Raw genomic sequence first — 19,810 nt, 5'->3', positions numbered from 1 at the left:
ACAGGATTATTTGCAGAACGCTGCATGAACATGCATTCTGATTTCATGTCATAACACCATCATTGAGGGCTTCAATGTCAGAGTCAAATTTAGATCTCCCACTTAGAGATTATGATAATCAGAATCTTCTGTCACTGAGTCCCAGTGTATTTGAAATACATTGGACTCCCAACGGTGAGGTGACAATATGAGGGAAAACAGCAGAGCATTATTTCTCTCTTTTCTAAGGAAGTTTAAATTTCTTTTCCCAGGTCATTTTTTAAAAAATCAATAGGATATATTATATTATATCCAAAACCACTTTACAATTCTCTTACATGTTTAAGAAAAATGCAGCCCAACACCTATGTAGGCAGGGAGGAAGAGAAAGGAGCATGTGAGTTCAGAGCCCACCTCTGCTATAAGTAACCTTCTGTGCTTCTTATAAAATGGAATGGACAACCCTGCACATTCTTTGGTTGTGAGTTAATGAATACATAGAAAAATCCTAACAGAGTGCCTGGCACAGCATAGGTACTCAATAAATATTCCAGAAGGACTTTATCATTCTGCATGGTGTGAAGTAGTAAACTTGCTTTGCTAAATGCAGGCCAACTTATCCCAAAATTCAGTAATGAGTCATGTATTTTCTCAATGATTTTTTTCTTAATTAAAGTTTTAACTTACAAAGGTAAAATACTATCAATGTGAAAATGTCAAATAATGCAACAAAAGAGAAGAAAAATTTGTCACTTTCTCCAAAGGAATTCTACACCTGTCTCCTAGAGTATCTTTACATGTGTTTAAATAGATTAAATTATAATACTATACACATGTGTGTGCATACACACATAATTTCTTCTTTCAGACATTGGGTTGAATTATATTACTAATTCTGTGGCTTGTTTCTGTCGCTCAGTAATGTACCTTGAAAATCTTCCCATGGCTGTGTATGTAGAGCTACATTACCCTTTTTAACATCTCCTTATATGTATATGTGTGTGCATATATTTAGAAATATTTTTAAAGTAATCCATATTTTTTATAAAATCCCAAACAGTACTGAAAGTTCAGTGAAAACTAAAGGCTCTTTAAACTCCATACTCCCAATTCCAAACCCAGAGAGAAATGCTCCAAATAAAAAGCTATTTCAAACTATACAATTCTTGACAAAGATGCGAAGAAAAGGAAACCTTCATGCACTAATCATGGGAATGTAAATTGGTACAACCACATTGGAAAACAGTATGAAGTCTTCTCAAAAAATTAAAAATAGAAATACCATACAATCAAGTAATTCTACTACTATTTACCCAAAGAAAATAGCTCAGTAGCTCAGAAAGATATATGCATCCCCACATTCACTGTAACATTATGTACAATAGACAATATATGCAAACAACCTAAGTGTCCATTGATGGATGAATGGATAAAGATATATATGTATACACACACACACACACTTACACATATATAAGGTTATATACACGCACAGACACAAAATGAAATATTATTCAGCCATAAAAAAGAATGAAATCTTGCCATTTGTGACATGGATGGACCTTGAAGCCATTATGCTAAGTGAAATAATGGGCAAAAAACCCAAATACTGTGTTATCTCTTGTATATGTGGAATCTAAAATATTTTTTAAAAAGCCTCATAGAGAAAGAGAACAGACTGGTGATTGCCAGAGGTGGTGGTGTGAGAAATGGGTGAACCAGTTTAGCAGTTTCTTGTTTTAGTTTAAATCAATTGAATAAAATTTTAAAGATTTATTTATTTTAGGGAAAGAGTGTGAGGGAGCAGGGTAGGGGGAGATGAGGGGGGAGAAAGAGAGAGACTCTCCAGAAGACTACCCACTGAGTGCAGAGCCCAACAATGTGGGCTTTATCCCAACACCCCAAGATCATGACCTGACCTGAAATCAAGAGTTGGACGCTTAACTGACTGAGCCACCCAGGCATCCCTAAATTGAATAAAATTTTTAAAAATGTTGCTAGGACAAATGATTAGTTATGTGGAAAAACAAAAAGTGGACCCTTACCTAACTACCATACATAATATTAAATCTCTGTTATTAAAAAAAAAACTACAATATTTTATAAGATGGTATCTTTACAACCTTCAGAAGGGTAGGAATTTGTTAAACAAAACACAAAAATGCAAACTACAAAGGAAAAGATTAACAAAATGTACTTACCTAACAAAACGTCAGGGTTCTGACCATCAATGTCAATATAAAGGAAGTGAAATGAGAATTACACACTGGGAGATATTAGTTTTCAATACTTATAAGAGGTAAAGGATTAATCAATATAAAAATAAAAACAGAATTCCTACAATCTACAAGTAAAGGAAAAATAAGAAAAACATAAGGAAAAGCCTTAATAGATACTTCATAGAAAGGAAATCTAAACAACCAAAAGATGCCCAACCTGATTAGTGATCTCAGAAATGACTACTAAAACCACAATGACCCACAATGTGTTGATGTGGGTGAACATTAACCAGAGCACTTACATGGTACTTCTGGTGCATACGAATTAGTATAACCACTTAGAAAAGCGATTGGGCATTATTTGTGAAACAACAACAAAATATCCATTTGTTTTAAAAATCATCTTAAATAAATAATTAAAATAATTAAATAATTAAAAATTCTCATATTTATATGGGGTTCTCTTCAATTTCTATTTCTGTACCATATTGTCTTGATTACTCTAGAGTGAAATATGTTTTTAAAGATTTTTTTTGTTGTAGAGTGAAATGTTTTCATAACTGAGAAGGCATGCCTTCCCTTCAGTATTCTTCTCTTCCAAACATTCTCAAGTAAAATTTGAAATTTGCTTTTCATGAAGTTTAAAAATCAATTTGTCAAGCTTACCAACACCACTGAAAAAAGAAGTTTGAACATGATTGTTTTGAATTTATACATTGAATCAGAAAATAAATTTCAAAAATGTTGAGTCTTCATATGAAGAAGCATGGTGTATTTTTCAGTTAATTTAAATCTTTCTATGTCCTCTAAGTTTTCAATTCTTACATTTGCTTTAGATATTTCATAACTTGTACTGCTATTGTTAAAGCAAATATTTTATCCACTGCATTTTTATTTACTTTAGTTTAGTTTTTTTATATGTTCAATTAGCCAGCATATAATACATCATTAGTTTTTGATGTAGTGTTCAACAATTCATTAGTTGGTATAACACCCAGTGCTCATCACCACACATGCCACTGCATTTTTAACAACTTTACTGAGATATAATGAACTAAATTGTACATATTTAAAATGTGCAATTTGATTAGTTTTTTTTAATGTTTTTTTTATTATATTAAGTTAGTCACCATACAGTACATCCCTGGTTTTTTATGTAAAGTTCGATGTTTCATTAGTTGCGTATAACACCCAGTGCACCATGCAATACGTGCCCTCCTTACTTTTTAACATATATTTACACCTGTCAAATCATTACCACAGTTGAAATAGTGAGGATATCAAAGACACCTCTAAATTTTGTACCTCTTTGTAATCTCTACCTTTTTTATAACCTCCAATATGCTTTTATTCACTATGCATCAGTTTTAGATTTTCTAGAAATTTATATAAATGGAATCATACCATATATTTTTTTCTTTGGCTTATTTCACTCAACATTGCTATTTTGAAATTAACCCACTTTGTTTGGAAGTTTCTTTTTTTAATAATAATTTTTTATTATGTTATGTTAGTCACCATACAGTACATCCCTAGTTTTTGCTGTAAAGTTGTTTGGAAGTTTCTTAACAAGTTGAACATATGCCTACAGTACAACCCAGGAAATACACCTAGGAATTTATCCAAGAGAAACAAAAGCAAGTGCCCAAGAACCTGTTGTTGGATTTCCTTTGAATTGTTTAGAATTTTTGCAGTTATAGGGGCACATGCATGGCTCAGTGGTTAAGCATCTGACTCTTGATTTTGGCTTAGATCATGATCTTAGGGTTGTGAGACAGAGAGCCAAGTCAGACTCTGTACTGGAGATGGAGCCTGCTTGGGATCTTCTCTTTGCCTCTTCCCCTTCCCTCCAAAAAAAAAAATTTTTTTTTTTTTTTTTTTGCTGTTATAGTCATAAGTTGTTATTCAGTTTTCATGTAATGTTTGTGTCTGGTTGAGGTATTAGAGTAATGTTCAGCAAATAAAACTAGTCATAAAGTATTTCTTCCTATTCATTATTATTGAAAATTTTGTGTATGATTAACTGTATTCCTTTTTGTTTTTCTTAAATGGGTGAAGGGGAGTGTGAGATACAGGCTCCCAATTATGGAATGAATAAGTCATGGGAATAAAAGGCACAACATAAGGAACATAGTCAATGATAATAGTGATTTACGGAGACAAATGGTAGCTACACTTGTGGTGAACACAGTATAATGTATAAACTTGTCAAATCACTATGTTGTACGTGCGAAATTAATGTAACATTGTATGTCAACTATACTCAAAATTTTTTTTTAAATATGACTGACTATATTTCTTCTTTCTTTGATAGAGTTTACCAGATGAGATAACTAGGCCAGAAACTTTATGGGCAGATTTTTTACTATAAAGTCTATTTAATAGAATAGGAATTTCTAGGTAATTTATTTCTGTTTGTGTGAGCTTTGGTGATTTATGTCCTTTAAAATTTGTCCATTTTATCTTACTCATAGAATATATTGCTATAAAATTAATATGTCCTTGTTATCCATTTTAATATCTGCAAGAATTTCTAGCAACATCACTTCTCTCATTCTAATAATGGTTATTCTTGTCCTTTTACTGTATATTAATCTGGCCCTAAGTTTACAAATTTCGTTGATCTTAAAGAAATAGTTTTTGGTTACATTGATTGTTTTTAATTTTTTTCCCTGTTTTCTTGATCATTTACTTATTCTCTGATATTTATTATTTCTCTTCTCTTTATACTGGGTTTGATTTACTCTTTTTCTAAAGTCTTTCTAGTAGAAGTATAGGTCATTAATTTAGGGCCAATTTTCTTATCTAATATAGGCATTTTACTGCTATAAATTTTCTTCTAAATACTTTTTTGGCCACATCCAAACATTCTGATATATATACATATATATTTTTTTTCATTTAGTTAAAAATAACTTATAATTTTCCATTTGACTTTTTCTTTGACCTATATGGCATTTAGAAAAGTTATTAAATTGGGGTGCCTAGGTGGCTCAGGTGGTTAAGGGTCTGACTCGATCTCAGTTCAGGTCTTGATCTCAGAGTCATGAGTTGGGCTCCATGTGGAGAAAATAAATAAATAAATAAATAAATAAATAAAGTTATTAAATTTTATTTTTTATTTTTTATAATAATATTTTTATTATATTATGTTATTCACCATACAGTACATCCCTGGTTTTTGATGTAAAGTTCGATGATTCATTAGTTGCGTATAACACCCAGTGCACCATGCAATACGTGCCCTCCTTACTACCCATCACCAGCCTATCCCATTCCCCTACCCCCCTCCCCTCTGAAGCCCTCAGTTTGTTTCTCAGAGTCCATCATCTCTCATGCTTCATTCCCCCTTCTGATTACTCCCCCTTTCTTTATCCCTTTCTTCTCCTACCTATCTTCCTAGTTCTTATGTTCCATAGATGAGAGAAACCATATGATAATTGTCTTTCTCTGCTTGACTTATTTCACTTAGCATTATCTCCTCCAGTGCCATCCACGTTGCAGCAAGTGTTGAGAAATCACTTTTTGATAGCTGAGTAATATTCCATTGTATATATAGACCACATCTTCTTAATCCAGTCATCTGTTGAAGGGCATCTCGGCTCCTTCCACGATTTAGCTATTGTGGACAATGCTGCTACGAACATTGGGGTGCATATGGCCCTTCTCTTCACTACGTCTGTATCTTTGGGGTAAATACCCAGTAGTGTAATATTCAGGGCTCTTCCAGGATATTTCTCTTATTTATGTCTAATGTAATTCCACTGTGTTCAAAGAATCCTTTTAAATTAATCCATATTTGTTCTATGGCCAAAATTATAATCTTGTCTATTTTTCTTGCAGCTCTATCAAAACTTGATTCAAGTATTTTGAAGCTCTGTTTTTAGATAATTAAATATCTGATATTGTGATGTCTTCACAACTTATCAATCATCCCTACCATTATGATATATTCCATTTTATCCCTTGTAACATTCTTTGGTCTCAAATCAACTTTACCTTATATTAACATAGCTACTCCAGTTTTGCTTTGCTGAGTGGTATATCTTTTTCTTTTTTTTTTTTTTTTTAATTTTGAGTTGGTTTCTTTCTTTTCTATTTCATGTATTCATGTTCTAATCTTTAATACTTTTATGATATTTATCTTAGGTCTTTTTTCATTCTTTTACTTCTCATATATTTATATTTTTATATTTAAAGTGTGCTTCTTGTAGGTAGCATATAGTTAGGTCATGCTTTTTTATTCAATCTGACAATCTTTGCCTTGGGTTATATAGTCCAATTACATTTAGTGTGATTACTGATAAAGGTGAATTTAACTATACTATATTGCTACTTGTTTTCTCTTTGTTTCCTGCTTACTGCCCTTGTGACATCTTCTACTTTCTTAACTTTTATTATTCCTTTAAAAAATTATGGTAAAATATTCATGTCATATCATCTACCATCTTAAGTAATTTTAAGTATAAAATTTTATAATATTAAGGATAGTCACATTGTCATGCAATAATCTCCAGGACTTTTTCACCTTGTAACTCAACTAAAAACTGTGCAAAATTCTTGAACAGGAATTTCTCAAAAAAAAAAAAAAAATCCACTAATAGCCAATATGCACACAAAAGGATGGTCAACATCACACTAATCATTAGGGAAATGTAAATCAAAATTATAATGAAATACCACCTTGTACTCATTAGGATGACTATTATGAAAAAATGAATAAACAAGTGTTAGTAAGGATGTGGAGAATTAGAATTCTTGAATAGTGCTAGTGGGAATGTAAAATGGTGTAGCTGCTATGGAAAACAGATGGCAGTTCCTCAAAAATTAAAAATAGTATTATCGAATTATCATATAATCTAGCAATTGAACCTCTAGCAATACCTAAAAAAAAATTAAAATCAGGGTCTCAAACAGATATTTTTATACCCACATTCATAGCAGCATTATACACAATAGTCAAAAGAGGGAAGCAATCAAGTGTCCGTTAACTGATGAAAGGAAAAACAAAGGTAGTATATACATACAATGGAGTATTAGCCTTTAAAAGGGAAAATAAAATTCCGATAAAAGCTACAACAAGAATGAATCTTGGAGACACTATGCTAAATAAAATAAGCCAGTCACAAAAGGGCAAATACTATAAAATTCCACTTATATAAGGTACCTAGAGTCATCAAATTCATAGATACCAAAGGTAAAATGGTGGTTGCCAGGGGCTGGAGGAGTGGAGAATGGGGAGTTATTACTTAATAGGTATGGAGTTTTAGTTTGGAAAGTTGAAAAACTTTGGAGATAGTGCTGATCATGGCACAACAATGTAAATGTACTTAATGCCATAGGACTATACACTTAAAAATGATTAAAATGGTAAATTTTATGCTATTAATATTTTACCACAATAATAAATAAGATTTAAAATTCCTTAGAAAAGAAATGGGCAATGGATAGGAACAGAAAAATCCCTGAAGAATTCTAAATGTCTAATATGCATATAAGATATGCTTGGTTTTACTAATAAAAGATATGCAAATTTTAAAAACACCTTTGAGATATAACTTATGTATCATGAAGTATAATATTCAGTGATTTCAGTGTATTTATAGGGTGTACAACCACTACCACTACTCAATTTTAGAACATTTTTATCATTCCAAAAAGAAAATCTATACCAATTCAGTCACTCACTGTTTCCTCTTCCCCCAGTTCCTTATGGCTAATCTACTTCCTGTCTCTGTAGATTTGCCTATTTTATATAAATGGAACAACACAGCGTGTGGTCTTTTGTATCTGGCTTCTTTCACTTAGCATAATGTTCCCAAATTTCATCTGTATTATAACATGTATCAGAATGTATTTCTTTTTAAGGCTGAATAATATACATTGTATGGATAGACCAGGTTTTGTTCATCCATTCATTAGTTGATGGACATTTGGGTTGCTTCTACTTTTTTGCTACTAGTAATAATGTTACCATAAGCATTTGTGTAGAAGTTTTTTTTTTGTGGACATATATTTTCATTTCTCTTGGGTAAATACCTAGTAAGGGAATTATTGGGTCATAGAATAACTCTTACGTATAATCATTTGGGAAACGGACAGACTGCTTTCCAAAGTGGCATTTTATATTTTCCCTGTTGAGGTTTTGATTTCGGCACATCCTCATCAACACTTATTATCTGACTTTTTGACTCGCCATCTTAGTGGGTCTGAAGTGGTTTTCCATTGTAGTGTTGATTTACATTTCCCTAATGACTAAAGATGTCAAGTATCTTTTCATGAATCACTGCACTTCTACAGTTTGAGAATCTCTATACTTATCCTTCATTCTCTACTTCACTTTTAGAAACATCACCCTGTCCAAAGAGATTTCTTTGGTGTTTGAAAATTTGACCTCAGTGGCATGAGACTAATTTCCATGTACTGAAATGGTGAGGGTTTCAGGCTCAAAAGCATTACCAAGAGATGGCTGATGTCTAGAAGCCAAATGAAAACTTCAAGTTGATAAGAATGTATACCAAAGGAAATGCATGGAAGACCTTATTTCAACTGCTTTGTTTCACCATTGAGCACTGACTTGCCCAGTTGACTACCAGCTCATTAGTTAGAACTTCGGGCTTTTTCTCTTCTGGACCAATACTACACGTCTCCACATGGAGCTGCCATAACACAGGGACATGGGACAGTATGCTTGCAGTGCCTCAAGCCACTTAAGCAATGGAGCTCTTCCAACATGGCAAAGTTAATTGCTGTTACATAATATGAAATTCTTCTAAGGAGAAAAAACTAGAAAACATGTATCATAGAGCAGAATGACAACTCTAATGAGATCTGCCAGGGTTTTGATATTGCTTATGCATGTGTGAGGATGACGCCACTATTTGAGAAGTTCTCCACTATACCACATTCAATCCAGTGCACATTATTTAATGGATACTATTTACTTCTTTGCTTAAAGCTGAGCCAAGACATTTTTTGGATCCCTAGGGCATCCCGACTAAATAGTAGATTGGCTGTGACTGTTTTTCAAAACAGCAGGTCAAGGCCTATTAGAGGGCTGTGAAATCAGTTTAGTAGGTCATGACTTATTCATTTTTTAAGGAAATAGAATAAAAAATAGATTGTATTGCATGTAATAAAAGTAATAATTGTTTTTTAAAGGTATTTCAGCAGTGTGTTCATTTCAGCAGTGTGTTCATTTCAGCAGTGTGTATTCATACATCATATGTATTTCTTATTGTGGATCATAAACACTTTTGAAAGCTGCTACTCTATCTTTACCATGATCCCATTTTAGCACAAAACACATTGTTCTTACAACAAACTAGATTCCTATATGGTGATTGACAGGGGTATGTAGGAAGCCCTAAACAAAAATTTACTCTCCCAGAGTATTACAATGAATTAAACTCTTAGTCCAACCAAAACCAAAATCTATGGGATAATGAAAACAGTTAACGTGTCAGGGTTGTAGAACTGTGGGGTGGGTTTCCTTTCGTTACTGTCTGATACAAATCAAAATCAAGAGAGGTGGGGTGCCTGGGTTGGTCCAGTCATTAAGTGTCTGCCTTCGGCCTGGGTCATGATCCCACGGTCCTGGGATGGAGCCCAGTGTCGGGCTCCCTGCTCAGCGGGAAGACTTCTTCTCCCTCTCCCACTCCCCCTGCTTATGTTCCCTCTCTCACTGTCTCTGTCAAATAAATTAATAAAATCTGTAAAAAATATCAAGAGAGAAAACCAAGCACTCCATAAAATTAATTATGCTTGGATAAGGAAGGGATTTGGGAAAAGCAATATCACACCCTACCACTTTAGCAGGTCCCAGAATAGGGTTTTTTGTTTGTTTGTTTTGTTTTTGTTTTTTAGAGCTCTGAAGGAATTACCAAGATTATTTAGGTCATCATGCCATCCTAATAAAGTTGAGTGACCCTTTCAAGATGATACAACTCATGGAAGAACAAGAAATAAACAAATTCCTGATTGACTCCAAATCTGATGTTCTACTATGCTCTCTTGCCCTAGTTGGCAGCTGTCTGATACAAACAGCCTTTACTATAGAATAGTTATCCAGAAAGAAACAGGGAAAGGGAGGAAACATACAGAGCAGGGAAATAAAATTCCACTAAAGAAAACTTGAATAATATGACAATGTTATTAGGACTCTCTTAGGTGAAAAATGTTATCTTTAGTTACCGTAACCTGGAGAAACCAATCATGAGATTATCATACTTGGACAGGAAAGACCTAACAGAGAATACTGCCTGACTCTTCTTAGACCTGAGAAACTGAGGTCTACAGAGAAGAGACTTGATGAGGGTCACACGATGGCCTGGGCGGAGAAGGACTTCAATCCCAGTGGCCTAATCCCCAGTGTATGGATTTTTTCACAGTATCATGTTTTTTCTTCTCCATAAAGAAATATTAAAACTACCAACAACAACAAAATGTCCCAAACCTATGAGGGGCCAAAGGAGACGTGGAAGTGTTGATAGGAGTTCCTCTTGAAAAACATCAGCAACTACTAAGGATAACTGGATTTATAAATGCCTACTCTAAACCAGTGAAAATTTTCTCAGAAGGATAAATCATTTCCCATTTCTTTTTTTTTTTTTTAAGATTTTATTTAATTTATTTGACAGAGAGAGAGACAGCCAGCGAGAGGGAACACAAGCAGGGGGAGTGGGAGAGGAAGAAGCAGGCTCCCAGCAGAGGAGCCCAATATGGGGCTCGATCCCAGGACTCTGGGATCACACCCTGAGCCAAAGGCAGATGCTTAATGACTGAGCCACTCAGGCGCCCCCATTTCCCATTTCTTAAACTTAGTTTATTTCACAACAACTCCTTACCTCCCAATGTGTGCCTGGGGAAAGCAGATGCATGGATTTTAGGTGCAAAAGCAGTTTATGAACTATGGGTAACTTTCTCCTATAATGACATTTTATTTTTGAATTCTTGGATGTTCGTCTCCTACTGTCAGAAAAAAAAAAAAAAGAAAAGAAAAAGAAAAAAGAAGAAGAATGGTCTCCAGAGGTTGGCTAGTCTTAGAAGAGTTCTTCTGGGAAGTATTAATCCCAGATGGCACATGTGATCAATATCAGTGGGCAATGTTATTACTAGTTGTTTTAATAGGTGAAGAGGATAAAAATGCATGAGTTCGCAAACTAGACTTCTCAGCATCTCTTATAGTGGATGACTTCATATACTGTGGTAACTTTTATGTCTTGATGACTCCACACTCAGATTGGAGATCATGATAATCTACCCTGCTTAATGGGTTTTGTAGAGCCTGTCAAACAGAACTCCTGGCAAGCAGAAGCTTAATGACTACACTAATGGAGACATTATTGATGAAAATGCGAGAATGTCTCCTGAACAGTAAGTCAAACATATGCAATGTTATCCATTTCCAGAAAACTTTGAGAATTAACTTTAAAGCTGGATAAAAATTAAGTTTTTTAGAGTTAAAGAGACTTATATTAAAATCTCAGCTCTGCCACTTATTTAGGAATATAGTTTTGGGGCTCTCAGTACAAAAGCACTTACCTAGCTCCAATTTTAAAATGTGGGTACTAGTGCCCTCCGTCATTTTATTGAAATATTTTGAATAGGTTATATATGCTCTTGCTACAAAATATATGAGGTAAAAAAGAACATTCATGACATAAATTCTACTTCCCTCCACTGTCCCATAGCCACTCAATACTTCCTGGCACAACTATTAACTAATTCATGAGTTCGTTTTTGGACATATTCTATGCATTTACAAACACACACATTTACACAATACATACTTTAAAATTATATCTGAATACCTAGCTTGGATGTTGTCATTAGGCACAGAGGTAAAGTCTATAAAGCATCTAACTCATGGTTATGACATTAGAGGATTCTTCAAAGCACTTTTTAGGACCACTTATGAAATATAACATTTACTGGCGCTCAAATTCGAGGAGCAGTAACTGGGAGGAAGCCATCACCAACTGAGGAGGAAGAACATCTGACATATCACTCAGCTGACACACTGTATGGTACTGATGATGCTAACCATCTGTTCCTTTTCCTTCCACTGCCAGAGTATCATAAATTATCTTTTGCAATAATCGAGTTCTACCCCTTTCTGTAGCAAGCCTTCATGGTGGAAAGAATACCTTAGACCAAATCAAGTTGGGGACAGAATTGAAATTCTGCTTAAGACTAACTTTAAATGAAGTTTAATAAATCCAACATCTTTGAATTCAACTTAATCAAAAATCTCAAGAGATGCACAGACAATGATATAGCATTAAAACTATTGCACATTTGAATTGGAAGATCTCTCTGTATAGATAGCATTGTTCCTCCTAATTCTAACCTTTTCTTATGTTCATGCCCTTCGACACGAGATTTAGAAAAATTATTCCCACTAGAGGTAGAATATATTTCACCAGCTCTAGGATTCTGGTTTTAGTTACATGACATGCTTTGGCCAAAAGAATGTCATTGAAAGGGGCAGAGGTGCAGTTTTGAACTCAGATCTTAATAGGTATTGAATGTTTCTACTTGCCCCTCTGTGCTTTTTTCACCATCATGAGAGGATGATGCTTTGGATAACTTACTAGTCCAGGAAGGATGAAAGTCACATGGAGCATCAGAACTGGATCCTAGCCAGGAGATAAGCCATAGTTAGATCTGTTGAATCCCAGTCAATCTGAAATTCATGAATGAGAATGTACGACGGTGTTTTCAGTGAGTGAAATTTGATGTGGCTTACTAAACAGCATTATCATGTCTATAGCTGACATATAAGCCCTCACAGATGATTACGTTCTAAGGGGAAGGAACTTTTCTATATTTCAATTTAGTACAGTAACAGGTACATAATAGGCACTGGTAATTTGTTGCATTGTATTGATCCTAATCAATATCTTATTTTCAGATAACACCACCCCCTCCTGAGTTTAGAGAGGTCAAATTTTTTGTGTGTAATATACAACTAAGTGGCAGGAAATGTAGAATTGGATTTTCCTCCTTTCCAAGTTACAGGACAATGACCATAGAGCAGGGTTTCTCAATCTTGTCACTACTGACATTTTGGGCCATCTCTAATCTCTACTTACTAGCATCCCCACCCCAGCTGTAAAACCAAAAATGTTTGTAAACATTGCCAAATGAGGAGTAAAGCTGTCCCCCAGTTGAGCACCAATGAACTACCACACAACATTTGACTATATAATTTTAAACTGTTGAAACCCTGTGGTTTTTACAGTGAGCTACATAATACTTAAAAGAATGCAAACTGGGGCGCCTGGGTGTCACAGCGGTTAAGCGTCTGCCGTCGGCTCAGGGCGTGATCCCGGCGTTATGGGATCGAGCCCCACATCAGGCTCTTCCGCTGTGAGCCTGCTTCTTCCTCTCCCACTCCCCCTGCTTGTGTTCCCTCTCTCACTGGCTGTCTCTCTCTGTCAAATAAATAAATAAAATCTTTAAAAAAAATAAAAATAAAAAATAAAAGAATGCAAACCATCTAAGACACAAGGTTAAATGACACTTTTACAGATTTTATCACAAGTATTCAAGAAACTGGAATTCAAAGTCATTAATCAACTAACATCCAACATGTAACTCAAATTAAGAGTCTTCATCAGCCACATACTGGAACACAGGGAAGTTCTTTATAGTTAAAATGCTTTTAGAAAGCAAATGTCTAGAAGCCGGTTCTTATGAATCCATTTTGACCTCCCAATTTTCTGATCCTCTTTATCTTTTTCCTTATTACAACTCAGAAAGAATCTGCAGGGTCAACAGGGAGTGAGGAAGGTCTTTTTCTTTGTCAAGATTTTCCTGACTCTTGACCAAAATTTGAAAGCTTTCTTGGCTCTTTCATCATTAAGGGATATCTGATCATGTGACTTCCATGAAGCATGGGAGCAGCACTTATCTCAACGTACAATGTAACTCATTGGTTCATCGTATACATTTCTTATCCTATCAACTACTGATATCCTTTTCTAAGAGTGCTTTCCTACCCTGGACACCTATTAGCATTTAGAAGGGTTCTACAATGCACAGATGCTTAGCCTCACCCCAGATCATTTAAATTGGAGTCTCTGGCAATAAGCACTGGTATTTTCTAAAAATATCCTTAAGAAATTCCAGTGTGGGGTGTTATACACAACTAATGAATCGTTGAACACACATCAAAAACTAATGATGTACTATATACGTGGCTAATTGAACATAATAAAATAAACAAAACTTATAATAAAAAAATTCCAGCATGCATCCAGGGTTGAGAACTATTGTTTTAAAAGGTATGTTATATGATGTCACATTGATGCTCAGAATCACTCACCCTATCAAGACCACAACCCAAAGTTCTTACCACAGTCCATGAGGGTCCTAGCCTTTTTCTCTGTCCTAATCTCCAACCACTGTCCCTCAGCCCTAGAGGCACTGACTTTTAGCTCCTCCTCACACTTCAAGTAACACCCTTGCCTCAGGACCATTGCCCTTGATGGTTCTTCCTCTTGGGACATCCTACAACATGGGTTCATATGATTCTTAACTTGACTTTTTTCAGGTGTCTCTTTGAGTTTCACTTCCCCAGAGATGCCTTCCCTGACCTCCCTGTAGAAAAGAGCACCTCATTACCCTGTTTCAAGCTTGCTTTATTTTTGAACACTAATATGACTTCGATGTGTCTGTATATTTCCTCATTAGCTCTCTTCACATAAAGGCAGGGACTGGTCATACTTTGGTTCAGTTCCACATGCCCAGCACCTATATCAGTGCCCAGAACCAGAGGGCACTCAAAAAATATTTGCTGAAAATATTAACAAACAAGAATCATAAAATATATTGTTTGCTCTATTTTAGGCACTGAATTAGGTGCTTCAGAACACTATGACCTCATATCATCCTCAGGGTAATTCTCATTATTTTTAATTCATAATTAAGAAATTTGAGAATAAGAAAGTTCAAGAAAATAACCAAGATGAAATAGATAGTAAGTTCCAAGGCCATGATTAGGACTCAAGATTCTTTCACTCTCAAATTCATTTTTTATATCCTAACACTGATAGTAGCCCAGGTTGGGTGATGACACCAAGTGCTAATATAAACAGTCCCTTCCCTGGGGTCCCTTTCTTGGACAGAGTGTAGTAGAAAACACTCAGGCAACTGAGCAACTTGTGTGGTTGACGGACACCAACTAGCTTTGAGATTTTAGGCAAGATTCTGACCTTCTTTGGCTCAGTTTTCTTACCTGTGAAATGATAGGTTTAAATAACACGATTTTGAAGAACCCTCTAGGGCTTGGGAATTCTACTGGAGACAAGACTATAGTTGTTCAATGTCCACAGACTGAAGAACCATTAGGGAAAGTTCACAAAGATCCAGATTCAGGTCAACACGAGGACCTGATTTCTAGCAAATACCAGCTTTCTGAAATGTGTCAAGTCTCTGTCACTCTGAGGTTCAGTCTTATCTTTGGGGAATACTCTAAAGAGCTTTCTGCTCTGCACTATGGGTTGAACTTAAAAACTTCTGAGTTCCCCACTGATTCAATGATGCTCTATTTTTAATAAAACACTTTATTTATTAATCACTACTTTCTGACTTGCTATCCTATCACAGCACAGAGAAATGGCCTGTCTCTATTTCATCCGGAGACCTGATTACTGTGCTTCAGCAAGTGTGATAAGAAGTCCCAAAGCCCAGACACACCATGTTCTGTCATAGCAGGGAAGCAGTCACCACGACTCTCCTTTCCTTATCACTAACCCTGTGTATCACCCATGGGAAAAGTGCAGCCAATCAGCATTCAGACTTTTCAAAGAAGAAACTGACTACTTGGATCCCGGCAGATGGTTTTATTATCCTCCAGAGAATGTGTGCAGTTGAAGTTCCCCATGGAAAGTCAATCAGTGGTGGGAGAAGATTCTAAGTTGTTTATTTTTAAGTGAGAGCTTCATCTTCAAACAGCTTTTAGAGAAAGCTTGTCACTAAGGACTGAACTGAATTTTCCATTTCAAGCCTTAATTCTCTGAAGGACTAAACTGTTTTTCCTGCTGATTCTACTTCCAGAAATAAACAAAATGCCTACAAAGTAATGTCTGTGGTACCACTCATAAGATAGCAGGTTGCATTATAAAATAACAGATGAGGGCTTTCTGTTAAGCCCAAAACAAACTACAGAAACCCTGCAAGCTTTTCTTTTGAATCCACATGATAAAGCAGACCTTTTATTTTATAATTCATGCCCTACTATAATTTTACCTAAAATTGATATTTTGGGGGTTAGGACTAATAACCCCCTCAACTCCACTCAAAGGTGGTAAAATTTAAACATTGATGTCTTCTGTTCTGCAGAAATGCTGTTAGAAGCAAACCAAAGCTTCAAAGAATTATTTCCCAAAGGCAAAATTGCTGCTGACACTATTTAAGAAATACTACTTAGATTTGCCTCCACAGGGTTAAATAGACACAAAAATAAGGAAATGTTTACCCAGCTCCAGAGAGACATAAGGAGAGCGTATGCTTGGTAATGAAGCCTCAGTGCAGCCTTGCTGATGAAATTCAAAGCAGATGATGGGACCAGATGTTGAAAACCTCATTCAGGGACGCCTTGGTGGCTCAGTTGGTTAAGTGTCTGACTCTTGATTTTGGCTCAGGTCAAGATCTCAGGATTGTGAAATTGAGCCCTGCGTTGGGCTCCGTGCTCAGGTGGAGTCTGCTTGGGATTCTCTCTCTCCCCCCTCCCCCCCACCCCTTCCCCTGTTCTCTCTCATTCTCACCCTCCCTCTAAAATAAATAAATAGATCCTTTAAAAAAAAAAGAATAGAAAAGAAGAGAAAACCTCATTCACTCATCAACTCCTCAAACAACCTTCCCTGTTACTCCCATAACCCAGATAGGAAGGAAAATTAAGTCAGACACCATTATATCACAACACACTTATGTTGCTGCTATTTCCTTTCAGAATTCTCAGAATTCTTAAGGAAGTATTTTGACTTCTCTGGCTTCTTTTGACTTAAGGAAGTATTTAATCTTCTCTGGCTCTATTAGTTTCCTGTTGTTGCTGCAACAAATTACTACAAACTTAGTGGTTTAAAAAACGCAAATTTACAATCATACACCTAATGCATCAGAAGTTGGTATGCATCTCACTAGGCTAAAACCAAGGTGTCAGCAGAACTCCTTTCTGGAACTTCTAGGGGAGAACCTGTTTTCTCACTCATTCAGGTTGCTGACACAATTCGGTTCCTTTTGATATAGGACTGAAGTCCCCATTTTCTTCCTGTCAATGAGGCCCAACTCAGAGTCACAATTTGTCAATGGAAAATACTTTAGGAATCATATTGTTTAACCTACTTGTTGTCTATGGTAGTACACAGATCTTCTCCTTTCCTACCCTTTCCCACTCACTATGTCATCTACCACAATGACTGGACAACTGTCGATGGCATTCATAAGTTTTATTTTCTAGGTTTAGAACCTTTGCAGAAATACTTAAATAGGCTTATTTGGGGGCAATTCTTTCTAGGCATTTTCTTTCATTGAGATTGGGATGACAAAATAATCAAGGATGCCCTGTCCCACTATCTTGTTCTCCTGTGGCAAGATCAGAAGGCTGTACTTCTGCTTCAGAGTTGTTCAGACCTGAAAAGACTTAGGGGCTGACAGATTATGGGCAATGGGACGTACTTCACCATGCTCTAAGCCTCCTTTTCTTGGGCTTGCTTCATCTCAAAAGAAAAAGTGCTCTTCCTAGAAGGGTCTTTACTTGACACTAGAGTGTTAAGATCAGAAGATTGACCATCAACAGGAACTTGAAAAAGGCTGTCAGCTGGCTCCTTAGACTTGTTTTTCTTCTGGAGTCAGCCAGCTATTGCAATGGTTGAAGGAGCATCTCTCAGGCAGACAGCCGATGAGCTACAACTACAGATCCACATTGGTTTGGGGACCACCACTAGTAATGAAAGCATTATTTTCCTGGTGTCATTCTCTTTCTCTAGATCTCAAACAGTGTTAGTCAGCCAAGGTATTGATATAGGCAAGGTTTCGGTATCTTGAACTTCAATTATTTCAATTTGTCTCATCCCATCACCCTTCATTTTACAGAAGTGGAAACTGATATTCAGAGATGCAAGTTCACTTAGTGATGGTCACCTTGCTGGCTCAGGGCAGAACTGGGTATAGGGCACAGCAGACATTATACACTGTTTTTTCCATACACTGTTGAATGAATGAATGAATGAATGAAGAAATAATTGAATACATTTCAGTTACTTGACATGGTTGAAAAACCCCTAATTCTGGTTAAGTAAGATTTAGAAAACTTAGCAAGTGAAAGGAGATAAAATATATCTGGAAGTGCCTAATCTCTCTGGGTGGGAAATCTTTGTCCCTGTGCTTTCAAAAACATAGCATTTGCCAAACATCACTCTTCAGTCTAGGAGAAGCTCATCCATCATACTCTTAGCACACTTGAAGGACTTCTCACAACATTGTAGAGCTAAGATGGCTCCTGACAACTTTAGCTAAGCAGAATAAGTCTATGAAAAAAAATATAATTCTGTTCCCCAAACCTCACAAAACAGAAAGGAATAGGCTTCACCAACACAGTTTCTACCAATAATAGTAATAACTAATCATAGTTATTTCCAAAATAACATTTTGATTTAAAATTATAAGCTAGAAAAGAATCTGAAAAATAAGAATTGACCCATGTTTATGTTTATGAAAGCAATCGCTGAGAGAAAATGTGAACTTCTACATACCTCTTGCATCCTCAACTGTCTACCTAAACTAAGAATAGAATGAGGCTACTGTGGAAATCTTAACACCTCAGCAAACAGGTAAAAAAACAAACAAAACAAAACAAAAAAACAACTTTGTCACCCATAGTTGTCCTTTCGTAACATAGGCTTTGTTTTTGATTTGCTAGAGGCCCCACAGTTACTGATTTCCTCTATATAAAGCAGCAGGATCACTGAATTTAGGATTCCAATAGACTTGGATTTCTCAACTGGGGCCATCTTACCCCCAGGGCCTTTGCACAGGAAAACTCCTCTTCCTAAATGTTTGCATTGCTAACTTCTCCTTCTCACTTGGCTGTCAGCTCACATGTAACTCCAGAGAGGCCAGCCACAATCTTATGAAAGCAGTCTTGCTTCAGGCCCACCTGCACCTCATGACCTGTTTTACCTTCAGCAAAACATAACAAAGTTATTCGTGGTGTTTGGGATAGACTCCATTCCTTACTACATAGAAATTACTTAATCTTTGTGGGCCTTAGCTTCCTCATTTAAAATAGTGTAACATTCCCTACTGCACAGGCTTCCTTTAAGGATTTGATAACAATACATGTTACACACTTACACCTGGGACTAGCAAAGACTGGCAATTTAATAAATCTTAGTTGTTCATATTGTCATAATCCGAAATTCTTTATTTACTTTACTGCTAGTTTTTCCTCTGCTGCCCTCCAACCTTCCTGGAAGCTCCCCAAGACAGAGCTGGTCATTCTTGTTCACAGATGTACTCCTCATACCTAGATCAGTGTCTGGCACATAATGCTCAAAGGATTTGCTAAGCGCATCAATCAGTAACCTAGGGTAAGTCCCAAATTA

Source organism: Ursus americanus, chromosome 14 (assembly GCF_024610735.1).
Source record: "Ursus americanus isolate L20-20 chromosome 14, mUrsAme1.1.p, whole genome shotgun sequence".
NCBI lineage: Eukaryota > Metazoa > Chordata > Mammalia > Carnivora > Ursidae > Ursus > Ursus americanus.
Note: the sequence above shows the minus strand (reverse complement) of the source record.